The sequence below is a fragment of the Panthera onca genome, chromosome A3, assembly GCF_046562875.1.
Source record: "Panthera onca isolate mPanOnc1 chromosome A3, mPanOnc1 haplotype 2, whole genome shotgun sequence".
Taxonomy (NCBI): domain Eukaryota; kingdom Metazoa; phylum Chordata; class Mammalia; order Carnivora; family Felidae; genus Panthera; species Panthera onca.
The window spans coordinates 125,548,114-125,574,892 of record NC_138341.1 but is presented as its reverse complement, the minus strand read 5'-3'; positions in this window follow the sequence as shown (position 1 = coordinate 125,574,892).

The window sequence follows — 26,779 nt, the reverse complement described above, 5'->3', positions numbered from 1 at the left end:
GATACTTTAGAAACAGGTCCGCGAACTTTCTGTAAAGGGCCTCATAGTCCCTATCACAGCTACTCAGGTCTGCCATTGTAGCCGGAAAGCAGACAGGGACACCAGACAGGGACACCGGAGCAAGAGGGTGTGGCTGCGTTCCAGCGAAACCCTACAAAAACAGGATTCAGCTTGTGGCCTCTGGCTTGCCAACCCCTGCTGTAGAAAAACCCTTAAGAATGATTGAGACCCACCCTCTGGTCGTACAGCGAAGGAAACTGAGGCTTAGGAGGGGCAGTGACTAGCCTGAGGTCCTCAGAGCCTCCAGGCTCCGGAGGAACTAGAACAAGATTTTTTTAAATGTTTTATTTTTGAGAGACCAAGCGCAAACGGGGTGGGGAGAGGAGAGGCAGGGAGAGGGAGAGGGAGAGGGAGACACAATCTGAAGCAGGCTCCGGGCCCTGAGCTGTCAGCACACGCGGGGCTTGAACTCTTGAACTGCAAGATCGTGACCTGACCCGAAGTCAGACCTCAGCCGACCGAGCCACCCAGACGTGCTGGAACTAGAATGACAGCTGCCTCCAGCAGGGCAGCACGATGCAGACACGCTTCCTCTGGAAACGAGGGGACAACACCAAGAGCTCCCCTGAGGTGGTGCCTTATCTGTGTCTGCACCTCTGCCCCCCTCGGATTCTACAAGCTCAGAGGCCAGGATTAAAGGCGACAGTGTTCCACACCGGATGACGATGACTGGGGAGAGCCAGCGGAGAGGAGGGGCTGGGGGCCTCCCGCCGCTGCCGGAGAGAGCCTGCCACAGCCCCGCCGGCTCAGGTGGATGAGAGCTTCCTGTCTGCTCCCCCTCCGTCCCCCTCTCCCCACGCAGGGAGTAAGCACCCGCTGTCTGGTGCGGTAATTACAGGGTGCCTGCATATTGGGTTCAATGACAGCCCCTCACTTAGCAGCAATTACCAGCTGAGCCTAGAGGAGGGCCCCCCCGCCCCCGTCCCTGGCCCACGAGGCCAGACCGCGTCCACTCGGCTTTGAGCCCTAGGAGCACCCATGCTAGCTGCAGCCAATGCATCTCAGGGCTGCAGCGTCGCCATGGCAACTCGGTGCTCGAACAGGTTGAGGGAAGCTGAGGATGTGACTTGTCTCTCCAAGGCTGTGGCGTCTGTCCGCATGCAGCCTCCGACTCCTGAGCTTCTGCGGAGGAGGGAGGGAGGAAGGAGGGCTGACCCGCAGGTTCAAGTTTTAAGTGCTTACATGCCCACCGTCTCTCCCCAGAGCCTGCGGTGGAAGGAAGGTTAATGCCCCCGATACGTGAGGATGTCTGCAGTTGGGGTTCGTGGTGGGGATGAGAGCCAGCTGGGTTTGCCTGTGGGAGACACCTGCCCTGCCTGGGCTCGGGGACCACCTTCGTTTCTTTTGGCTCCTTTCCGCTGAGAGAAACCTGAAAATCCCAGTGGCCTGAGAGTGGAGTCCTCTGGGCACCAAGAGAATTGTCTTTCGCCGTGGTGGCCACAGCTTTCCGCCTCACTGAGTAATGTTGGACTGAGAGGGGTCCCCAGCTTGCAATCCAGAGGACACAGTTGGGACTCACAGATCATCCATGTGGGTCAGCCACACTCGGCGAGCGCTGGCCGCGTGCCGGACGCTGTGCCGGACTTGGACTAGGGATGTGTGTCCTTGGAGAGAGAGCAAATGGGGCCACCCTTCCTCCCGGTCCTGGGGGAGCATTGAGACAGGGGCGAGGGAACTGGGGAGGAGAACAGAATGCACCTTCACCGGGCACCCTCCGGGCCTCTCGTATAGGCTCTTTGTCCCCAACAGCCCAGTGCAGTAGGGACCGATTGTACCTATTTCATAGCTGTGGGAAGGAAGCTGGTGGAGGTTTTAGCACCACGGTGACTAAAAGCAGCCTCGCCCCCCCCCCCACCCCCGACTTGGATTTTTATCTCCTTGCAGCCCTGTGATGAGGCGTGTGTCTCAGGCACGTTGCTGATCCCCTCTGAGCCGGTCTCCTCGTCTGTTAGGAAGGAATAATAATAATCCATATCTCTTAATGAAGCTCTTATACAGACGAAATAGAGTCACGTAGTTAAGGCAGTTAGCACGGTGCTGGGCACATTCTAGTGACCACTTAGCACCCGTCGGTGTCGAGGGTGCACCATACTTGCTGGGTGACGAAACAAGGGAGAGGAGTCAGTATGGAAGCCCCTGGCCCCTCGAGGTCACCATCCTTCCTACAACGCCTGGCGCAGTGGAGACACTTAATAGATATTTGTTCTGTGAAGGAATTTCAATAGTGGAAACCGAAGGGGATTTTCCAGGTTCTGGAGACCTCGGTGTAGCTTCTAAATGATTCCCCTGCAAGAACAAGCTGCCCTCCCCTAACCGGCACCACCCATCCCTGCTGGCCTCCAGCCTCCCAGCCATTCCCGGGAGCCTTCACCCCAACCACAGAGCCTGACATCCTCCAGGCCCCTTTGCCCCCCCTTTGTAGCAACCAATTAGCCTGACTTCTGTTCCCATGGTTATTTACGGCTTCGTTGGCAACTAGTACATTTCCCAGAAACAGGCCTACAGCTCTGGTCCCACTGGCATCCTGCTGGCAGGGCCGTCTGTCCCTTTCTCCTGGGTGTCCTGAGAACTCTCTCTCTGGGACAACAGGAAGACAGAGCAGAGAACCAGGAGAAAATGCACTAAGATGTATCCTGTACGCGTTTCTGGAGCATCCACGGTGCACCCCGGCCGGTGAGAGCTGCAGGAGATGCAGAAGTCACAAAGACACCGACGCTGTCCTCAGACAACTTCCCCAGCGCTTTTTAATCCACCGGCTTCCCTGGGAAGTAGACTCAGAGCTGGAGATTGGTGTGTAGGATGTTGTTTAGAAAGTGCTCTTGGGAAAAACACCTGCAGAAGGGAGGAGCAGGACGAAGGTCTGGGCAGAAGCAGCCCAGCTTTGAAGCAGTCCCAACAGAGAGTTCTGGGGAGGGAATAACCCTGCGGACTTAGCTCACGTGGGCGTGAGAGGTTCGGGCCTTTGCAGGTCCGCATTGATCTGTCACTGGAACAGTGGCACAGTGGGCCTACCCCTGGTAGAAGGCATGACTTTGGGTGAGGCAGTTTTCTTCCAATCTGCACGGTCTCCAAAGAGGGCTGGCTATCTTCCAGCCACGACCCCAGCCCCAGCAGCTGGGGAATCAGTCTTTCAATCCCAAAGAGGGATCTGAGCAGCACTGCACAGCACCTGCCACATGGGGGTCCACAGCCCAACTTCAGTGGCGACCAGAAATCTTTGAAGAGGGAAGCTACAAGGCATGTGTGTGCATATGTGCGTTTTTCTGGGGGAGTGACCCTGACCCCCCAAAGACAAGAGCCGCTGGTCTCAGGAGAGCCACGCTTATCCGTAACTTCAAAACAACATAATCAGAGATGCAAACTATAGCTACTCAATAAATATGAATGAGTGGATGGGTGAATGGATGGGTGGGTGGGTGGGTGGATGGATGGATGGATGGATGGATGGATGGATGGATGGATGGATGCCTGGATGGATGGATGCCTGGATGGATGGATGGATGGATGCCTGGATGGATGGGTGGATGGATGGGTGGATGGATGGATGGATGGATGGATGGATGGATGGGATGGATGGATGGGTAGATGGGTGGATGGGTGGATGGGTACTTGGACGGGTGGATGGGTGGATGGATGGATGGATGGATGGATGGATGGATGGATGGGTGGATGGATACCTGGATGAGTGGGTGGGTGGATGGATGGATGCCTGGATGGATGGGTGGATGGATGGGTGGATGGATGCCTGGATGGGTGGGTGGGTGGATGGATGAGTGGGTGGATGGATGGATGGATGGATGGATGCCTGGATGGATGGATGGATGGATGGATGGATGGATGGATGCCTGGATGGATGGATGGGTGGATGGATGCCTGGATGGGTGGGTGGGTGGATGGATGAGTGGGTGGATGAGTGGGTGGATGGATGGATGGATGGGTGGATGCCTGGATGGGTGGGTGGATGGATGGATGGATGGATGGGATGGATGGATGGGTAGATGGGTGGGTGGGTGGATGGATACCTGGATGGGTGGGTGGGTGGATGGGTGGATGGATGCCTGGACGGGTAGGTGGATGGATGGATGGATGGATGGATGGATGGATGGATGGATAGCTGGATGGGTGGGTGGGTGGGTGGATGGATGCCTGGATGGGTGGGTGGGTATGTGGGTGGATGGATGGATTCCATAATAGAACGTATGGGAAGGACAGAAAGGAGAGCAACCAATTCTGCCTGGGGCAGGAGGAGAGTAAAGATTCTCGGGGGAAGCTGACCCTTTTGAAGACTAAAGCCTTGAAGATTAAATAGGAATTGCCCCACAGACAAGGAGTAAGGCATACCAGGCAGGGAGGAGAGCTGATTCAAAGACACAAGAAAAGTGTGAGTGACTTCCTTCACACCTGAAGTCCACCCCTGGGAGGTCAGTGTCATCGGCCACCCCGTTTTCCAGATGACAAACAGGCTCAGAGAGCCCAAGTGACTTGTCCAAGGTCACTTGCTAGCTCCCCGTCACAGCAAGGAGCCGTCTCCACTGGGATTCATACCTCCCAAGGCCCGCTCTGGAGGGGATGCTGGCGTCCCCTGGTGAGGGGCGTCCAGGATGGCAGAGAGACTGGCTCTGGGGTCAGCCTCCCGCTGGCAATATTTTGCTCTGGGAGGAATCCCCCACTGAGCCAAAGCCTCCCGTCCTGTTCCAGGGCTGCCCCATGAATTAAACATGCCCCCGTGGTTAACTCGGTAATGCTTTTATTAATAGTTAATTACTCAACGCGCACTGGGGAAATGAGAGTCGCTCAGGCCTCGTAAATTAAGGCAGTGATCTTGTGAAGGAAGCCAATAGGAGTTCATTACCCGGCCCCTCCCGCCGCCGCCCCTCCGGGCTTGCCACTTAGCGGTGCTAAACGAGCCATGCGGGCTGGGCGGGGACCGGGCTTTCTGGGGGAGGAGGTGGGAAGCGGAGGGGGACCTCCCTTCTGCCGCTGTCCGCGGGGGGGGGACCGGCCGCGGGGGCGGAGGTGTCAGCCCGGATGTGGCGCCCTGCCTTGTCACTGCTGGGACTCCCAGGGCCAGGGCCGGGCAAGACCACCTGACCCAGGTGGGGGTTCCTTCCTCAGCCCAGGCGGCCCCCCCTCCCCCGCCCCGCAGCCGCCCTCCCCCACTGCTGCCTGGTTCATTTCACGAGTGTCCAGACTTCTAGGCTTTTGTCGTGGCTGAAGCCAATTCCCCGTCCTGCTTCTGCGGCTGAGCTGGATATGGGGCTTGTTCTAACCCGGTCTGGCTCTTCTAAATTTAACTTTGTCCCACAGTTTTGTTTCCCAGGCGACGGAGCCCCTCTGTTTCTCTTCCTGGGAGACTGGAGCCCGCACCTGCCCTGCACCTACTACGTGCCAGGACCTGGCCCTGTGGTTTATCTTCAGGAGCTCTCACTTGTAGCTGTGACTTTGGGCCAGGGGCTCCGCCTCCCCGGGTCTCCAGCTCTTCGTCTGAAAATGGAGAGAATACCTGTGTCAGGAGTCACTGGATGATTAAATGAGGGAATATGTGTGAGCAGGCTGCCTCCCGCAGGGAAGCCTCTCCCTGATTGGCAGCTACTATCTTTCCCCCACTGCACTGCATCTTACAGATAAGCCAGGGGTGGGGGGCTAAATACGCTCTCTGGCTTGCCTTAGGACCCCGAATCCAGAACTCCTCGACGCCGAAGCTCACCACTTTCCTTCCAGAAGGAAAGCAGGGAGCCAGTCGCCCCTCCAGAAGAGCCCATTGGCCAAGTCCCAGGAGCCAGAGGAAGATCTGCCCATCTGTCTCCCCAGATCACAGAGCCTCACCAAGGCCGTCTGGTGTGGGACAGAGGAGCGCAGGCTCTGAACTTGCGCCCGCCCAAATCCAAATCCTGCCATATCCACCAGCTGTCATGTCAGCCCCTGGAGCCTCAGTTTCCGCTTCCGATAAAGTGGGTTCACGGTAACATCCACCTCCTTGCAGGGCCCTACGGAGCAGTGTTTTTTAAGTGCGTAGCCCCCAGTAGCCTTCTTTCAGGACTCCCTGCCACCTGGATTTCTGTGTAACCTGGGGAGGCCAAAAAGCTCCCCCGCTGGGTTGTTGGAGGCCCCACAGAGATAATGGGCCTCAGTCCCAGCCACCAGCAGGAAAATGTAAAGTAGGTGAGCTGCTGGTGTTAATGGTCAAAGTCCCACAAAGGCAGGGATTTTAGGAGAGCCTCTGGAGGCTAAACACTGCCCTGCGTGGACACAGTGACCTCTGGCCTGACGAGGACTCTCCTGGGTGAGGTGATGCAGAGGGTTGGGGACAGATCGCCTCCCAACACCCACGCTGCCACCCGCCGCTTTGCAGGCGGCGATCAGCCTCTGCAGTGACCCCCAAACTGTCAGAGCCACATGCAGGCAAAGAGTCTGGGGCGGGAGATTGAAGCCTCCCCCGGTTAGGGAGCACAAGCCACTGAGGAGTGCGGCTCCAGGTTCATATATAATATGTAGCGTCAGATTTAAATGTCACTGCTGCAGGCGGCTGACCCGGGTTCCCACACAATGGGCCGCCAGGGGCGCCTACGCTGCCTCTTCATCTTCCTGGCGGTAGCTGACCAAAGGGAGGGGGATTTGGTTTCTTAAAAAACTAAACAGTTGTTGAGCACTCTGGCGTTGCCTGGGCAACAGCCGAGGGGGAGAGAGAGAAGCATCTTATTGTTTAAAGTTATTCTTGCTCGATTTCAAAGGGCTGCTCAGAAAAAGACCGCATTCTCCAAGCAGCCTGGCTGGTCCTCTCTCCCCCCTGCTCGGCTCCTGCCCCTCCTCAGCCCCAGCCCTCGCTTCCCAGCCAGAGGTCACAGCCGTGCTGGACATCAGGGCCCCAGAGACCAGTTCCCTCCTGTACTCGGGGCATTCACACCCAGGCCCAGCGGTGCAAAGTAAAGAATAAACACACCGACAACACACGGGCAATGAGGATGGGTGTTTCCCCAGCCATGGGCTGCTTTTCCGGCCATCCCTGACCTGGGCATAAGGACTGAGTGTGGCTCAGTGACTTTAGGGGTCAGCTCACAGAAGGGCCTGAACTTGGGGGCGCCTGGGTGGCTCAGTCGGTTGGGCAACCAACTTCGGCTCAGGTCATGATCTCGCAGTTGGTGGGTTTGAGCCCCGCGTCGGGCTCTGTGCTGACAGCTCTGAGCCTGGAGCCTGCTTCGGAGTCTGTGTCTGTCTCTCTCTCTACCCTTCGCCTGCTCATGCTCTGTGTCTCTCTGTCTCTCAATAATAAATGTTAAAGAAAGAAGAAGAGGGGGAGGAGGAAGAAGGAGAAGAAGGGCCTGAACTTGGAAGGGAGGGGGTCTTGGCCATCCATCTAAGTTCCGGAGGTAGCCATCTTAGTTTTCAAGCCTGGACAGGGACAAGATAAAGGTGACTGTGCCAGGGCATTGCCTGGGGGGCCATGGCTGAGTGCCCCCGCCAGGACCATTCAAGACCCTGCCAAGTAGCATCCTGCAGCCCGCTGCCCCTTGTGGGACACGATATTGGAATTGTCTGCTCCTCTCTCTTCCCCATGAGACTGTCAACCCCCCGTCAGCAGGGTAGCATCTGTTCATCTCTGTGTATTCTCGTAAGTGCCTCAAATCCTTTCAGGAGCAAAGCAAATTCCGAAAATCCAGATGAGATGTGCGTATATTTTTAATTTTAGAATGTTTAGATAGCACAAACGCAGGATGCGAAATTCAAAGGGTTCAAAAGGAATACATATCCCTGTCTCCTGGTGCCCAGTCCCCCTCTGTGGGGACAGACATGGTTTCCAGCCTCTGGCGCATCCTCCCACAGATATTCTGCTCATATAGGAGCAACCGGGCATCAAATAAAATATGTTATTCGCATCTCTATCTCCTGGGTCTAGCACAGGGCCCGGTACACGGTAGACGCTTGATAAAAGTTTGTCAGAAGGGCCGCCTGGGTGGCTCAGTCGGTGGAGCGTCCGACTTCGGCTCCGGTTACGATCTCGCGGCTCGTGAGTTCGAGCCCCGCGTCGGGCTCTGTGCTGACAGCTCGGAGCCTGGAGCCTGCTGCGGATTCTGTGTCTCCCTCTCTCTCTCTCCCCCGCCCCTGCTCATACTTGGTCTCTCTCTCAAAAGTAAATAAACACTTAAAAAAAAAAAAAGCAGTTTGTCAGATACACGGATGCACAGACAAACAGAAGGGTGGATGGACGGATGGATGAATGGATGGATAGGTTGATATAAAAGTGGATGGATAAATAGAAAGGTGGGAGGTGGGTGAACAGATGCAGCTCTTGTACGGTTAGTTCTCTTTTCTCCCAGATGTCTGGACTCCCCAGTCAGAAGTTCCTTGAGAGAAAGCTGGCAGACCCAGCATCAGACATGTTAAGCCCGAGGGGCTTGTGTTATTCAGAGGGACACATCCAATGGGCAGTTGGGTTGGGGTCATATCAGGTGGGAATTTTATCCTACTGCTAGTAACAGAGATCCAACGACAGTGGCTTGAATCCACAAAGGTTTGATCTTTCTCAAGATGAGTTTTGATAGAGGTTCAGCCCCCAAGGACATCGGAGTTGAGGTTATTGTCATGTCCTTGACATTTCCCTCACGGTCTCTAAAAAGCTGTTGGGGGAAGGGGCTCCGGCCATCATGTCCCTGTTTCTGGCAGGAAGAAAGAGGAAGAAGAGGGGCCAAAGGCTGAGTGCACGTCCTATGAAAGCCTGTTCCTGGAGACTGCACGCCGTGACTTCCTACCACCTGGTTGTGGCACCTCCCAGTTGGAAGGAGGCGGAGATCTGTGGTGGGCACATCACTCTCCCAGATCATGCTGGGGATCTGTTAGTAGGAAAGGAGGGAGAACTGGGTAAGAGTAGATTGCTAGCTGGCTCTGCCACATGGTGGAGAATCAGAGGGTTCTGGGCCAGAGGTTTGAAGCCACAGGAAGGCACGGCCCAGGGGGCGGGGGGGTGAGCGGACGCTGAAGCACAGAGGTGTGAAAGCTCGGCGGGGCTCTCTCAGTCTAAGTCCTGTCGGCTCTTGCCTCAAAATATCTCCAGGATGGGACCGCCTCTCCCATCCCCGCCCTGGTCCAAGCGGCCACCCTCGGTCCCCTGGAAGACTGCAGGGGCCTCGCGCCTAGTCTCCTGCTCCCCTCTGGCTCACTGCTCAGTGCTCCCTTCTCTGCTCAACCTCCAAAGTGGCCCCCTGCTCCATCAATTGGAATGCGGTCCTGCAGTGGAAAGCTCAGCACCCTGCAGTGGCTTCCTGCTAAGCCACTGTCACTTTGCTCCAGCCATGCCGGCCTCCTAGCCCCTCCCCACTCAGAGCCCCTAGACTTGCTGTTCCCTCGGCCCAGAATGAATTTCGCTCAGAACTTTTGTGTGGCAGTGTCTCTGCCTCCTTCAGGTCACCGCCCGAATGTCACCTCTCCCGAGAGGCCCTCCCAACCCTTCCACCCCCGGCTCCGCTCCTCTGCATTCTTCTTTCCCCCTGGGAGCCCCCCATCTGGGACCCTGAACCCTTTGGCATCCGGTGAAGCCTAGACGCCCCCTTCCCAGAATAACGTTTTTCGATGTATAACTAACTTGCCTACTGTCAGTTTCTCCCAGGAGGGCAGAGGCTTTATCTATTCCGGTCTCTGCTGCATCTTCAGTACCTAGAACACTGCCGAGGCACCCAAGTGATCAATAAGCGTTTTTTAAAATAAATGAGCAAGCAAAGGATGAGGCTGGAGAGACAGGGAGGCCGGAGTCCAGATACAAGGGGCCTTGAACGCCACGCTCGGGAAGGCGGCTTTGCCTGGCGGTGACGGCGTCACCCTGGCAGGGGAGCTGGGCCCCGGGGAGAGGAACAGGCTGGCTGAGCCTGCCTTCCGGAGGCCGCCTTCTGAGGGAGGCTCAGGTGTAAACAGCTCCGCATCAATCCGGAATGTCAGTCCTCACTCCCTCGTCTCCTCTTCTGGCCTCCCTGTATATTAAACAGAGACCTTGGAGACGCTGGGCCAAAGCCCTGCCATCATTCTTCAGTGTTTGCAACCATGATGGTGTGCCAAGTGACAAGGACAGGGCCCACGGGGAGGCAGGCACAGGGACGGGTGGGGAAGGAGAGGCCCAGAGGCTCGCAACTCGCCTGGGGGGAGGGGGACCCCCACTGGCAGCTGCTGCAGGGGACCTGATGTGACAGACACTGGGGGCAAGGAGGAGACGGGACACTCCTCCCAGACCGGGGTCCCCTATTCGAGGCTATGGATTGCACCACAGCCCGAAAGTAGGGGGAAACAGCAAAGTTCTAGAATCAGACCAGCGTGGGCCATCTGTTCCCCAGTCGCATGTGCTTGAACAGATCACAGAAACACTCCAGGCCTCAGTCTCCACACCTCTAAAATGGGGGTGAGGGAGGACTCCGTGGGAAGAATCAGGATCCAAAGCAGCTCAGCACCAGGCACATGGGAGACACCCAACAAACAGTGGCCCTTGTCGCCGTTCACATGTAGCCAATGACTGGACAGTGGGACCAACAGTCCCTCTACCACTAACATTTCTTCATAACCCATTTCATCTCCCTGCCCAAAGAAGGGAGAGGGAAGGTTAAGGTGGTGACAGAGGAGCCAATAAGTCGGGAGCGGAGAGGAAAAAAACGGGCCTGGAGTCGGACAGAGACAGGTTCAAATCCAGCTGTGGGACCTTGGGTAGCCGCATCACCTCTCCGATTGTCAGTTTTCTCACTCATAAAACAAGGATAAGACCGTCTTCTCGAAGCGCTGTGAGGAGCCCTGGACAAGAAGGATGTGTGACAGGCTCCAGGGACAGGGCCTGACTCAAGGAGGGCCCTCAATCAACAGAGCCCTTGAGTGCTTGTCACATCCCAGCCCCGGGGCCAGGAGACAGACCACGGCCACCGTCCCTGCTTTCGTCACACAGTTCGTACTTTGGAAATCGCCCCCGCACACCCGGCTTTACCCAGCACCTCAGGATGAACAGGACTGAGGGGTCGATCCACATTTGACAGACAGGGAGCTCAGATGGCCAGGGACACCCAAAAACAATCTGCTCAAAGGTCGCACAGCCAGTAGGGTTAAGGGTGGGGGTGGGGGGGAAAGCCAGGTGTCTCAGCGCCCATGTCTCAGACCAGCTGCTCGGATATCTACTCACTCAACAGGTATCCCCTGAGCTAGGCCTCAGACGCGACTTCTGCCCCCAAGGAACGTGGAGCCTGATGGACTCAGGGCTCAGAGTCAGGACTCAGTGCATGCTACACCGATGAGAAGGAAAACCCACACCTGCTCACGGGTGACAAGTCAGAACGTGCCCTGAGTCCAGTCACGGCTCTACGTGTCCACCCTGGGCAGTGGGACAGAAGAATGGCATTGAAGAGAAGAGTTCTCTGTCGTTCGGGATGACTCATCCATAAGCCCAGAGATAGAAACTAGGATCCCTGCGTGAAAAAGAACACTAAAATAAAGAATTCCATGGGCAAATGCATTCAGTAAAAGCCATACCTGCTCCTGGCCTCTCTGAGAGCCACGCTGCTTTTAGAGCCTACCGCAGCCTCTCTGGCAAGTTCTGCAGAAAAGAAACCTCATTTCACCCAATGCTTCCCAAGTGTGCTTGACCATGAGAACTTTTTTCTTTTTTCTTTTTTTAGTTGTTTTTTCACATTTGTTTATTATTGAGAGACGGAGAGAGAGCATGAGCAGGGGAGGGACAGAGAGAGAGGGAGGCACAGAATCGGAAGCAGGCTCCAGGCTCCGAGCTGTCAGCACAGAGCCTGATGCGGGGCTTGAACCCACAAACCATGAGATCGTGACCTGAGCCAAAGTCGGACGCTTAACCTACTGAGGCACCCAGGCGCCCCTCTTTTTTTTTTTTTTTTTTAAATGTTGATTTATTTTTGAGAGAGAGATTGCACGCACGTACAGGAGCAGGGGAGGGGCAGAGAGAGAGGGAGACAGGATCCCAAGTGGCCCTGGGCCCATCAGGCCCAGCAGAGAGCCTGATGCCGGGCTCGAACTCACTAGAACATAAACTGTGAGACCATGATCTGAGCCGAAGTTGGACGCTTAACCCGACTGAGCCACGCAGGTGCCCCGAGAACCTTTTTCTCAAACCACCTCTACTGTTCCGGAATTTGCTAGGACGCTGGAAAGAACAGCGTCTAGAGCCAGTGACGCGGGTTGGAGGCCCGTGGAGCCTTAGATGTGATTAGAGCTTCATAAACTGTCGAAACATTGTAACGCAGAGGAGGGAGGGTGATTTGCCCAAGGTCACTCACCATCTGACCTAGAACCCCGATCTCCACACGACTGGTAACATGGGAGGTGCCACTGACGCATATGCTGTTTTGCTTCCCCTCTGCCCGGCATAGTCCTGACAGCCCGCTGGGTGGGTGTTACTTCAGGTCCGTTAGTCCGTATAATGCCTTTGTGCAGATCACACAAAAGTACCCGCTTCTCCTCCTGAGTTGACAAAATTCCATGTCAGGGCGCGTGGATTGATAAAGCGTTACACGGGCTGCGTTTCAGTCCCCATTTGCCCCCTTGGCCAAGTATCCTTGTGCAGGATACAACCTGTACAACTGTATATGGCCACCCTGGTTAGCCGCTTTTTGCTCCTTCCTCCTCCCTCCTTCCACCCTCGTTCCCTTCATGTGAGCCCTCCCCTCAGGGTGCCAGGTTGAGGCTGCACTTCCCAAGGCCCAAAGCGGCATCGGCCAAAGGTGCTGACTCAGCAAACTTTAATTTATCTCACAGGCCAGGGGTGTGCATGAAGCAATTAGTGAAATAATGGTTATGTCGCACTAAAAATTATTTATAGAGTCACCGCGCACACAGCTGTGATTAAATTAGACAAGCGGGGGGACAGCATCCGAGGCCCAGGCTCCAGCCGGCTGGGGCTGACGTCGGGGCCACTCCTCCTGTCCACTCGCCCCCTGCCAGTCAGGTGGGCCAACCATGACCCAGGCAGGGATGCGGAGGGTCTGCGTAGGCAGGGGCTCGGCAAGCCCGTCGCAGTTGACCTAAGCTGCTGGGACCCTCGAACATAGACAGGTCCGGGGCTTTCACACATTTGAGGCTTAGCTGTAGCTAACTAAGGCTCTTTCAAATGGACCCTCAATAAGTAAATGGAGGTGGTCCAGGCGCGTTAGAAAAGAATGTCCTCGAACCCCATGGGCTTTGCGTGGACCCCAGCCTGGGCCCCTGAGAGCCTCGAGCCAAGCTGGAAACCATAGATCTATCCAGATGTGTCCTTTTGCGGGTGGCAAAACTGAGGGCTGGAGATTCTGTCTTTCTGGTTGCCCTGGTGGGTGTCAGGAGACCTTCGTTCCAGTCCTGGGTCCCGGGGGAGCCCTCTACCCCAACTTGGACCTCCGTGTAGCCCCTGAGAGTTAGTGTTGGACAGGGGGCTTCCACAGGAGGGAATAGATATGTATTGAGCGCCTACTGCATCCCAGGCACTGTCTATATTTATATTCCGCGTTTTATGCATGTGTATGCATATTCTTATTCACTTCCTCGAAACATTCCTGGGAGTTAAGTATTCTCGTTCTCACTTTACAGAGACAGAATCTGAGGTTCAGAGAGGTGGGACGTTTGCCCACAGCCACACAGCCAGGGAGGGCAGAGTCGTTTTCTAAAGGCCCATCAGACGCCAGGGATGGAGCGCTGAGGTGCCCTGAGTGTTTGGGGGTGTCTTCTGGGTGCCCGGCGCTATGCCGGATGGGACACTGATGCATGACAACAGGGTTTCCTTTACACCGGACACAGAGCCAGACGCGGGGCGTGCATCGTTTCATTTCGTCGGCAGCCCCTCGTGCACATGGGGAGACCAAGTCACGGAGGGCTCCGTGAATGGCCCCCAAGCCCGTAGCCCGTCAGGGTCTGTGCTGGTCCGCAGATCTCCATCTCTGGCTGTGACGCAGGCAGTGCCCCTGTGTTGGAGCCGCAGATTCTGCAGAAAGGCCAGAGCTCCCTGTGTGACCCTAGGAGTCCCCCAGGGAGCTGAGGGTGTCAGCGGCCCTGAGGGATGACGGCTGGGACAGGGAGGGTGGGGTGTGGTCAGGAGGCCCTCCTGGCTCCCAGCCCGGCCCCTCCGCCACCCCCGGACACGCATCCCTGGCACTTCCATCCCTCCCCCTCCGAGCTAAGGAGGCTTGGGACCATTTCACGCGAGTTCTCTCCCCGGTCATCCTGTAGTGGCCCGTTCCGGGCCTCCCTCCAGACGAGCTCCTGGAGGCTGGGAGGAGTGGGTGACCCAGCAGGGCTCGCAGAGTTCCAGGCTCCCGGCCTCCCGGCCTGCCTTCTCCTCCTCCTCTGTCCCAGCACTTCCCCTGGGCCTCCCCCATCAGCTTGCCCTCTCCCTCTGAGCAGGTGCCCTCTGTGCCATCATGGTGCCCTGCCTGGCAGGGCCAGCTGAGCCCAGTGGCAGGCCCTCCCAGCTCTCCACAAACCTCATCCCTGGGGTCCCAAAGGAGGAGGGCAGCGAACTGAGAGGGGATGACTCCGCTGCCCCCATCTCTCAGTAGGTCCTCCCCTCCTGCTCCCCAGGAGGAAGCTTCGACCCCACAGAGCGCACGGTCCTCCTCGCTGCCCCCTGCTGCTGCCCACTAGGCTCCTTATCCCAGTCAGGGCTGGCCTCTGGGGTTCTCCGGGCTGCACACAGGTCCAGTCCCCTCTCCTGGGTCTGTCCTGAGTCCCGCTGCTGTCTCTGGCCACTTAGCATGCAGCACTGGTTGTGCGGGCTGCGGCAACCAAATGAGATTAGCTTGCCTGCTAAAGCAAGTCCCCACTCGCCACCACCCACGGCCCTGCGCAGCACCGGCTGTTCTGGCGAGCCTCCCACGGTCGGGTGGGCCCAGCGCAGGCCCTGCCACCTCTCCCCGCATCGAACTCCAGGCCAGGGTGCGGCAGGTGGAAAGAGGAGGAAAGATCCTGCCCAGCCTCGTAGCCCCTCCACCCTTCCCCCAACAGACCTTCTGGAGTCAGCAGGAAGTGGGGGGGGGGGGGTGGCGAGCAGAGGAGACCAACAGGATTGAGGATCCTTGCCTGCTTTGTATCCCTTGGCGAATCCTCCTGCATCAAACCCGGGGAGGAGCACACGCCCTGCCTCTTCCTCTCCCGTTCATCCCCCCGGGGACCCGGACCCGTGGCAGGAGGGCAACCGGGGAAGGGTCAGCCCAACCGCGATCCCCCCACCTCCGCTGCCCAGGGCCACTGGACATCAAGCGAGAAGGTCCGCGCCAGCCCTGGGGTGGTGGCCGGGGAAGGGGAGCCCCGCGCAGCCCCAGTCTGGTCATAGGCCCGGCCCCATGTCTGCCCCAGGGGCCTGTGAAGATTCTCAGCAAGTCTGAGGTCCCAGTCAAGCCCCCGGAGAGGTGAGAGATGCTCCTGAGGACAGGACCTGGGTGGGGGTGTCTCATAAAGGGGTGAGGATGGGCAGGGCCTCCCCCGGGGCTCTCCCGGCTGCAGGTGCAGCGGCTTCTGGGACTGGGCTCCAGGCCGGCTTCTCCTTGACAGCTTCTCTCCTGGTTCTCATCTCTCCTGGCCCTCTACCCCGCAGGCTACCTGCCCACCCAGCAGTGACATGCCCCTGAGGCTGCTCACACGGTCCTGAGCCATCCTGGGGTGTCGTGCCTGGCGGGGGCCGGCCGGGCTGCTCCCTGTAAGGTCTGAGATTGGCACCTGCTGGCCAAGGACGGCACGTCCCTGTCACTTCCTCCATCCGCCCGGCCAGTCCAGACGGATCGGGCTGAGTTAGAAGGGGGCCCGGTATGAAGGAGGGGGTCCTCCTGTCCTTGCCTGGAGGGGAAAGGCCCCCACGAACCCCCCCACCCACCCAGCATGCCGTCTCCCTTCCCTCTCCTGCCCAACACCCCTCACCCCCAGCAACTCAGGCGCCCACTCATGCCCTGCCCGCTTTCACTCGCCCTTGGCTTTCTATGCGCCATCTGTGTAACCTTAGGCGAATCATCGAGTCTCTCTGAGCCTCCCTTTCCCCATCCACAAAATGGGAGTGATCCCTACTTAAGCCAAGGGCTGCTGTGTGCGCCCGTGTGAATCGCAGAGCGACCTGAGGGATTTTCCTTATCGGTGACTGAACGTCGCGGTTCCTCCTGGGTTTGCTGGCCTTTGGCCCACAGAAGTCTCCCCAGGCCTTCGCCCCTCATCGTGGTTCATCTGGAGCAGATCCGGGCTCTTCTGGCCTCCGGGCCTGGCAGAGGGAGGGAGCCTCACGGTGAGGGTGACCCCTCCTTGTTCATTCCCCCACCGGCCCCTGCACCCCGCTGGCCGGGTTGGTGCCTTCTCCTCCCTGCTGGCTCTTATCCAGCCCCCACCTTGGCGCCTCTGCAGGGCCTTGAGCGGGGCCCTGATGGCCAGAGCAGAACCCTGGGCTGGAGCCCACGGGTGCTTGGAAGCAGCCCCAGTGAGTTCCTGGCACAGCCAGGCTGCAGGTGGTGGGGAACGGGCCTCGGGTGGCCGGGGGCAGCCAGCTGTGTAATCAGGCAGGCTCTCACCACGTCCAGGTCCAGCCGAGGCAGGAGGTGGGCACGGTGGGGGCCGAGGTGAGCAGAGGGAGGCTGCGGTCCCACCTGCCTCCAGCTCCCCAGGCAGGCCAACCGGGAGTACCCCAAGGGGGCCCGGTGCTCCAGGAGTCTCAGCAGGGAGCTGGGACCCAGCGTATAACCTTCTACGTAGCCCCCGTGAGGCTCAGACCAGACCAGCCCCCAAGACGGATGGAAAATCAGAAGCTAAATGCTGCTGCCTCCCCACCTGAGCTGGTCCCAGCTTCCCCTTCCCAAGCCAGCGTCCCCATCTACGCCTGGAAGTCTAAGACCCTCTCACTCACTGGCCCCTGGCCTCCAACCAGTCAGGAGCCCCTTCCCTCTGTCCCTGCTCTCCCAACTCCCCTCCACGTTGACACCCATCACCAGGGCAGAGCGGGGATGGACAGCGGCGAGCCCAGCAGGAGGAGGACCCTGGCCCAGGATCACGTGGCCCCAGACCTTTCCCCACTCGACCCACCCTCTCCAAACACACGCGCGCACATGCGCTCACACGCCTTCTTTTGGATCATTCAGAACGTGTTGGTGAATCTCAAGTTCACACCTTGTTAGCTCCAAAAACATCTTAATCCAACCCTCCCATTGATGGGGGTGGGGGGGGAGGATACCAAGGCTCAGGGCAGGAATGGACTTGTCCAAAGTCACATGACAAGGTAATCCTTATAAACCCAGCCAGTCCTTCCCCCCTAGGGGGACTTCCCCAGAGAGCCCCCACTGGCCTCCAGACTCTCTTCCCAGACTTTCCAAGTTCTCCTGGCCTTCCTGCTCACCTGGGCCTCCCAGATCTGGCCAATTGCAGGGCCCCAAAGTTAATAAATCAAGGTGACTTTGGGGACAAGAATCGGCCTCTTTCTCCCTTGTCCCTCCCATTTGCATAATCCTGGCTGGCAATATGATAATGATGTTTGTTAAAGACAGAGCACAATAAATTAATACCGTTAAGTTGTTGCTGCAAAATGCAAAGCAGGTAATTTACTGCCAGCAAGGAACGGAGCCTTTAAACTGTAATGGATTAACTTTCCCAGCAGCAAATGTGTCCCCCGAGGGAGGGGGTGGGGGAGGCAGGGGCGGGGCTGGGTTGATGGTAGGGGGGACCTGCCCGCTGCCCAGGGTGTGGGGCTGAGGTATCCAGGCCCCAATCAGACGTCTCCACTGGATGTCACCCCCTTCCCCATTGTACAGAAGGGGAAACTGAGTCCTGAGTGGGGCAGGGAGCTGTAGAAACGTACAACGAGACGGTGGTGGTGACCTGGGACCTCCCGGGACAGCCAGATGCTTCACCGGTGCACCCACTCTGCGACCCTCAGAAGGAGCCCTTGTCGCAGACCCTTCTTTCTTGATGGTGACTAGAGTGCTCCCACCAGCCCTGTCCCAACCCCACAGGTGACTGAGCCCCTAGACCCGAGGGGGCCTCAGCCCCAGAGTCAGTCCTAGCCCAGGCCCTGGGCTCCTCCCAGGGGTCCAAGTCCACACCAGGGCAAGGAGGGAAGGATCTGGTTCAGTTAGGGTCCAGGAGAGGGGGAAAGGGAGGGGTATACCCAGAACTGAGTGCCAGACCCTGACACGGTCCCCCCCCCCCCCGCCCCCTCCCCCTGCAGCTTCCCCGAAACAGGGCCCTCAGGTTCTGGGGCAGGAGGCGGTTGGGGAAGGAGAAGGGGAGGAGGGTCAGGAGGGGAGAGGGAGGGGGGGAAGCAGCAGGGAAGGTGGGCGGTCAGGTGGGACTGTAGACAGTGGGAGAGGCCTGCCTTGGACATCGGCCGTCACCAGCCCCTCAGCTCCGCGGTCCCCAGGAGAATTGCCGCAGCCCCAGCTTAGGGCGGGCCGCCGGGCGGGTCTCTGGGACCCCAGCAGAATTCTAATTTCTCATTTATTTCTGCAGCTTCTCCAGCTATATTAAAGGGGCGATGCTCTGCAGTCGGCTCCCAGGCTAATTGGATTTGGGCCTCCACTCACTCCTGGGCAAGGGAGGGGGCTGAGGGGCTGGGCCAGCCCTGACTGGGGGAGGGGGTGCTGGAGACGCGGGCCGGGGTGGGGCTCGGGGGGGGGTGGGGGGGGGGCTGTGGTCCTGGAGTCCAGAGCCCTGGTCACAGTCCTGACTGCCATGTGTCCTTGAACGAGGCTCTGCCCCTCTCTGGACCCTCACATTCCCTCATGACTTCCTAGGTGTCAGGCACCTTTCCAAGCGCTGTGCACGACGGCACCCCTCTCTACCCCCCGCCACGGCTCAGTGCAGCGAGCATTATGTTCCACTGGACAGATGAGTAAACTGAGGCATTCAGAAGCTTCAGGGTCCAGATGGCACCTCCAGTGAGTCTTTCAAAGAGCCTGGAGTCCCATTTTTCAAAGCCTCGTTACACTCAAGACTTGGGGGTGGCGGGGGGCGGGGGGGAGGGGAAGCTCCCTGTGCCCATTTTGAGGATGGGGAAACTGAACTCTGGCCCACAACCGCTTTTTTTTTTTTTTTTTTTTTTTAAGTAATTTCTTTATTTTTGAGGGTGGGTAGGGGCAGAGAGAGAGAATCCCAAGCAGTTTCCGCACTATCAGCGCAGAGCTGGGGCTCGATGTCCCAAACCGCGAGGTCATGACCTGAGCCGAAGACCGACACCCAGCTGACTGAGCCATCTAGGCGCCCCACGGCTGCTTTTCTTTAGGATTATGTTACTTTCAGGAAGGTTCCCTTCCATTGCCTCCCGCCCCAGGGTCCACACACAGGCTGAGCTGGAGGGAGGGCCTCACCTCCTGAGCGCAGACTCTTCCCCACATGACCCCGAAGGCAAATTATCCGCATCTACGGGTCGGGAATGCAGGGACACAGAGGACCGAGGGCCTAACTCCACCAGAGCCTGTTTCCTGCCGGAACCAGGCAGGCCCGTCACACGTGTTACCTCCCTTTCACTGTCACAACAGCCTCATGAGCCATGAGTCATGGCTCCCGCGACCATTTTGTAGACAAAGAAACTGGGGCTCCCGTGAAACGCTTTGTGCAAAGTTCCACGGTGAGGACCTGGTTGGCCTGGGATTCCAACGGAGGTTTGTCTGAATCCAGAACCTTCCAGAGCACTTAACGGCATGCCCTTCTGCGCAAGAGGACCGTCAGGTCCTGGCACCAGGATAGTAGACTGTGCAGAAGCAGAGCGGAAGGAGCTCCGGGCTGGGAACCAGGGGACCTGGGTTTAAATCCCTACTTGGCCCCAGACTCACTGTGCGAAACTTGATTCCTCTGAGCTCAAGGGCAAAATGGAGATACTAACAGTCCCTGTCTCATGGGGCAATTGCATGACAGGGACTATACATGAGGCACGATCCCAGCACCTGACACTTAGTAGGTGTTCCACCAAGGCTAGCTATCGTTCCCGTGGACGAATTCGCACCAGCCTCCGGGACTGCTGGAGCAGCAGAGGGGAAGAGCTTTGCCCGCCCCACCGTCTCCGAGCTTGTTAGAGCTGGAAGCTCTTTCAGATAGGGCAACTGAGGCCCAGGCTTGCAACAAGTCAGTGGCAGAGTCAGGACTCAGCCCCGACTCTCCTGGCAGCCTCCCCCCTCGAGCCAGGGTGACGGTTCTCCTTCCAGTCTCCTTTGGCCCCGTGTGTCCGCATCCGTCTGTCCAGGCGTCCCTCCCTAGGAGGCCAGCTGGATGGCTGACCCCCGCAGCCCTCTGTAGTCCAGCCGCTGGCAGGAACCAGCTTGAATAAATGCAAAGAGACCCCCCTCTGGAGGCTGCTCCTCCAGTGGCCCCTGTCCAAATGTTAATTTTGCCAGGCCCTTGATAAATCTTCCTGTCGTCTCCATCCGCCTGAGGCGTAGATTTCATCTTATTGAGAGGTGACGCTTCTACCCTTTGGTATCGGCTGTCAATTTCAGGCCGCACTGGGAGTGGAGATCAGTGAACAACCAGGACTTGCTACCCACCTCGTCGACCACCCGTTGCTTCTCTTAAACCTTTGGGGCCAGCCCGCTTGAGACATCACCACCTGCCCTTCCCGAAGAGGTGTTGGGCCCCTACCCCTATCCCTCACTCTTGGGGGAGGGGGGTTGTAAATACTCTGAGGTGTGAGGTCTACACTGGCTCCCAGAATTCCCTGGGGGAGTTAAGCTTCAGTTGCCCTCTGTGCTAATGGGCTGGATCATGCACCCCTCACTGGCTGTCTCTCTTTCCCCCTCAGTTCTCCGCCCCCCTGCTGCTGCTACCTAGGACGACATCCCAAATAAACCACTTGCCCTCGAATCCTTTGCAATGGGTCTCCATTTACAGAAACCCCAATTAAGACGCACCAACAGTTTTTAGCAGCTCAAGACGTACTGTGCTCTAATCAGCAATGGAGACACAGTAGAGATCCGACATTTATCAAATGCCTACTATGTGGTAGGACTGTGTGCTTCGTGCTCCTAGATCAATTTCTCATTCAAGCTGTCAGACATCTCTGGGAGGTCTTGTCCCACTTTTACAGATGAGGAAAGAGATGCTCAGAGAGGTGCAGTGATTTGCCCAAGGACACACAGCGAGCAACTGAGTCAATATCCAAACTCAGGCAGCACACTCCCTTAGCCACTCCACTCTACCTCCTCTATGTAGGAGCATGAAATGGAGCCAGGATCCACCTCTAGGTGTGAATAACAGCTTGGTTGGGAGAATTCCTTCTGAGGGCTTACTGTGGGGCAGCTTTCTGCAAGGTGCTAAGGACACTGTAATAAAAAGATGCGGTTTCTTCTTTAAAGGGGGCTGGAGATCTGACGGGGGCGATCGATGCAGGAAAGACTGTATAGCTGGGACCTGCCCCCGAACGCACTGAGCATCTTCCCTGCAACGTCCTCTTCTTTGAATCTTGAGACATTTGTGCTGGGATGCAGGCAAGAGATGGTCTATTTCAACACCGTTATTTTATGGATGAGGCAACTGAGGCCCAAGAGAGATGGGGACTCACCCAAAAGTTGTACTACAGGGCCAGGGCTCCCGTCTCTCAATTCTGCTGAGCATCACCCAGGCCCCTGCCCTGTGCCTTTGTCTTGCCCTGCAATTCCTCAAGAGAGCCAGAGGATCCATCAGGCTTACAAGTAATTCTCAAAACTCAGAAACCTCGGGGTGCCTGGGTGGCTCAGTCGGTTAAGCGGCCGACTTCGGCTCAGGTCATGATCTCGCGGTCCGTGAGTTCGAGCCCCGCGTTGGGCTCTGTGCTGACAGCTCAGAGCCTGGAGCCTGTTTCAGATTTTGTGTCTCCCTCTCTCTCTGACCCTCCCCCGTTCATGCTGTGTCTCTCTCTGTCTCAAAAATAAATAAACGTTAAAAAAAAAATTAAAAAAAAAAACTCAGAAGCCTCAAAGTTAAAAAAAAAAAAAAAGATTTTACTACATAAAATGTTTACATTTCTGTGCAACCAAAAAAAAAAAAAATAGATGTATAGACTTAGGGGAAAATATTTGCATATAGCGGGTAAAAGATTAATAGCCTCAATATACAAAGAGCTTTTACCAATCAAGAAGACAAAAATAAACAACCAGGGGCAAAAAATAAACAAAAGATCTGAGCAGGGGACGCCAGTCTAAGGAGTTGATGCTAGAGCTTGGGACTTCTGAGGACCCGGAGGGTGGTAAAACTGTTATTACTTGTTAAATAAATGCTTATTCATTATTAAAAGATCCATTTGTAGTGTGGGTCACACATTACCGCTTGTTAAACCGTTAAAGTGCTAGGAGTCCTCCCAGATGCCTTAATTTACAGTTACAGTCGCAGAAGAAGGTGGCCAGATGCCAGAGCCATGGCCCTGTGGTGGGACCCAATCCCTGCCCCTTCCCTCAGCCCTGTGCCTATGGTTCCTCACTCCCAAGCAAAGCGGCCTTAGAGCAGCCAAGTTGCCCCTACCGCCTGGATAGGGCAGACCAAGGAGAACCATGGCTGGGGAGTCAGGATGCCTAGGCTCAGATCCTGGCCCTTCCCTTGTCTCTGTGACCTCTACCTCCATCTCTGGGCCTCAGTTTTCCCGTCTGTAAAATGGGTGGGTTTGCACCAATGATATCAGAGGTGACTCCAGCACTTAGGAGCTAGCATTCAGCAGGGGTGGGGGAGCCGGTGAGTGGTAGGGGGAGATCTGGCACCTTCCATGTTCCCTGCCCCCACCTCTGTGCAGCCGAGCAGCTGCTGATGTAATGAACTCAATTCAAGAGCCCTTTGAAGCAACTAGGACAAAGACCCCACTTTACAGATGAAAAGACAGAGGCCCGGAGAAGAGCTGGGACTGGCATTAAGTCACCCAGGCTGGCCAGGACAGAAGCCAGGACGCTGCATGCCTCCTTTTTCTCCCTGAAAGGGAAACAGAGACCCGAGGCAGCTGCCGAGCCCATATTGTGCAGTTTCCCTGTTCTCTGCCTCCTTGCCCTCATCTCCCAGCCTCCCTCTCCTCCTCCTCGATTCCGTGGAGCTCCCTCCCGCTCAGGGCCATAAGCACCTTGCAGCTGGAGCGTCTTGTCAGGCCAGCAGTGTCCTCCCAGCCGGGCAGACCCCCTCCGCCTCTGCTGTGAAGACAAGCCCCGGCCCTGAGTGACCGCTCGGGGTCTACGCTGCCTGCGTGTGGCTGGCCACACGGTCTTTCAGGTTAAGCACTGGCCTCTTCAAGAGGTCCCCAGGACAGGCACCTAAGTACCACCGAACATCTGCTGTTCCACCATGTGCTTTATACCCTCTGTCTTCACGACTCTCTTCTGCGTGCCCGGTACTGGCAGTGAGGAGATCTGGGTCCGGGGCCAGTTTTGCCCCTTACTGAGTGACTCCGGGCAAGCCGTGTAACCTCTCTGGGTTTTGCAGCGAACAGCACGGCTGTGGGGAAACACTTAGGTAATAAACAAAAGGTATTAGCGCAACGCCTGGGGCATAGGCGGTGGTCAGCAAAGAGTAGCTCCTGTCATTACCTAAAAAATGAGATCCGTAACGTCTACCTGAGGGTTCTTGGGAGGGAGTACCGACCCAATATGTCTAAAGCATATGGTGAGAAGCGGGGGCTCATTTAGGACCACGCCGGGGCGAGACCAAAATGGCAGCGGTGACTCAGACAAGGGCATTCAGCCCCTGCACGGGCAAGGGGTCCACCTGGTGGCTCCCAACGCTCACCAGGGAGATGGCCACCTTGTCGGCTCCCACCTGGGGCTGGCCCCAGGTCCGGCCAGTCTTGGGATCTGATCCAAACTGGGGATGCCGGCCTCAGGGGTGGGTGGGAGCCTGGAGCCCGGGAAGATGTACATGATCAATACTAAGCCAATCTCTTACAAGATTACCCTGGCCTCTGGTATCCAGTCGTAAAGAAAATCACTCAGCACGCTAGGGAGATGTGAAAAATGCCACGGATTACAGTCTGGGATGTTCCGAGTGAGAGTAAGTGAGTCCGGGATTGTTTCCTGCAGTAAATAATTCATCCACTTTAAATTTCGTTTTTTCTTGCCAACGCCTTCCCTCCCTCCCTCCGTCTCACTGCCTCTCCCACCAGCTCCCTCTCAAGCCTGATCTCTCCAAGGCTCCCGCCCCCACCTCTGTCCAGGGCACCCCCGCAGCCGGCAAGGAGCGTAATACAAATGTTTTGAGTCTGTTAATGACACTAATCGCCTTTCACTGCTAATTAGTAACACTGCCAAGAAAAACTTCTTTGTTACCAAGGCAGAGGACCACCCAGGCAGGAGAGCCACCGGGAGAAGCTGTCGCTCTACTGGGGAGCTGGGGGGAGCCGGGAGTGGACTATGGAACCAAGAAGGTTCAGTGTGCTGGACCGAGGGTGGTCTGGCCAGGGAGAATTCCTACCATGGAGGACCCTGTCCTCTGCCTCATCTGCTACATCATTCAAAGGTGACAGCTTGACAGGGGGTGGGGGCTGGGACCAAGCCAGAAGACTGGGAAAGGGATCTGGCCAGTGACAGCCTCTTGACCCCCAATATAGTCACTTCAGGGTTCTGAGTCAAAAGCATGGAGCGACTCCAACCTAAGAGTCAATTCTGAGACCTAGGGCTCAGAAGTAGCCGGTGACGGGCACCTATGTGGAATCTCTTTGCACGCCAGCAGCTGGGTCTGATGACCGCTCAACGAGCAGACCCTGGGGAGGTGCTGGGCACCCAAAGACACATCACGCTCTGCCCCGATCTCCAGAAACTCACAGCTTGGTATAAGATGAATGACAGCTGACATTTGTTGAGCATCTCCTATGTGCCTGGCACTACGGCACTATTCTAACAACTTACGCACATTCACGGGTTCCTCCCAAGAGCCCGCGAGGTAGGTACTTTTTTGGTTTAAGGTTTGCTTCTTTCTTTCTTTCTTTCTTTCTTTCTTTCTTTCTTTCTTTCTTTCTGTATTTATTTTTGAGAGAGAGAGAGAGACAGTGTGAGCAGGGAGGGGCAGAGAGAGAAGGAGACACAGAATCCGAAGCAGGCTTCAGACTCCGAGCTGTCAGCACAGAGTCCGATGTGGGCCTCGAACTCACGGAGTGTAAGATCATGACCTGAGCCGAAGTCGGACGCTTAACCGACTGAGCCACCCGGGCGCCCCATTACATTCTTAATTTAAAAAAAAATTTTTTTAATGTTTATTTTTGAGACAGAGAGAGAGACAGAGTGTGAGCTGGGAGGGGCCGAGAGAGAGGGAGACACAGAATCCGAAGCAGGCTCCAGGCTCTGAGCTGTCAGCACAGAGCCCGACGTAGGGCTCAAACTCATGAATGGTGAGATCATGACCTGAGCCGATGTCGGATGCCCAACTGACTGAGGCAGGGCCCCACATTTTCAAATTTTTTGATAAGGACTCTTCTTATCCCCCATTTTACAGATGAGAAATCGGAGGCACAGAAAGATCAAGTAATATGTCCATAGTCGCAAGAAGACAGAACCTCAGGGCGCCTGGGTGGCTCAGTCGGTTAGGCGACTGACTTCGACTCAGGTCATGATCTCACGGTTCGTGGGTTCAAACCCCCCGTCAGGCTCTGTGCTGACAACTCAGAGCCTGGATGGAGCCTGCTTCGGACTCTGTGTCTCCCTCTCTCTCTGCCCCTCCCCTGCTCATGTTCTGTCTGTCTCTGTCTCAAAAATAATAAAATTAAAAAATTAAAAAAAAAAAAAAAAAGAAGAAGAAGACAGAGCCAGGCTGTAAACTCAGGGAGCCTGGATCCAAAGCTCAACATTTAACCACAAAACCTTTAACAGAGAAGTGAAAGGGCAGTTTTAATTCAGCGTGAGCCATGTGAGAACAGGGTACGTTTGTGGGCCCCAGGAGCACAGAGAAAGCATGTCATGTAGTCTTGGGTAATCAGCAAAGGCTTCCAGGAGGAGGTGGGGTCTGAGAGAGCCTTGAGGACTGCATAGGAGTTGGTTCAGGGGGTCGGAAGGAAGTCCAAAAGGATAGGGCATTGTGAGCAAAGCACAGGGGTGAGAAAGGGCAGAATTCAGGGGGTGTAGTGATGTTTGAGGGTAAGCAGTGGGGTGGCCGAAGACGACGACGGTGAGAGACCAAGCTGGGGGGGCAGGAGGAGGGGGACGTCGTGGACCAGCAGAACAGCACAGAGGGCCCGCCTGAGGAAGCTCCCTCTGGCTCTCAGGCTATCACTACGGGTTGAATGCAGACTTGGGAGATTGGTGATAGGCCGGGAAAGGGCTGGCCGGGGATCCGGCTCAGGGCACGGGTGCTGGGACTAGACAGGAGGAAGCAAATTCAGTGGCCGATTTGGGGGGGGGGGGGGTAAGAGTGGACAGAGCCGGAAGTGGAGGGAGGAGAAGAGAGCCGGTGGAGTCCAAGGGGTGAGGCCCAGCAGACTCCAGGCAGACTGGAGGCAGGCGCCTTTCTCCCAGGCGCTGGGGCGCTGCCCGGCCCCCTCGAGGTGGGGGTGCGACCCGCTGATTGTACCCCAGCTCGGGCTGTAGGGGGCCCGGCCGCCCGGAGCTGATAAGGGCAGAAGCGACCAAACCCCCGTGTCAACTATACCCCAAATCCACCCCCAGTCCCAGCTTCACTCCGTGGGTAAAGCCCAGCTGGGGAGACCCTGTTAGGCCACGAAGTCCTCCCGTGCAGCCTTGAAGATTCCAGTTGTACCCCAGCCTTTTTAGGGCAACTTTCTGGGGTTCGGCAGGCAGAACAAACCGTTCCCTCTTCTCTGGTCCCAGAGTACTTTGTACGTTCGCACGGCTCTGAGGATACTGGACTGAGG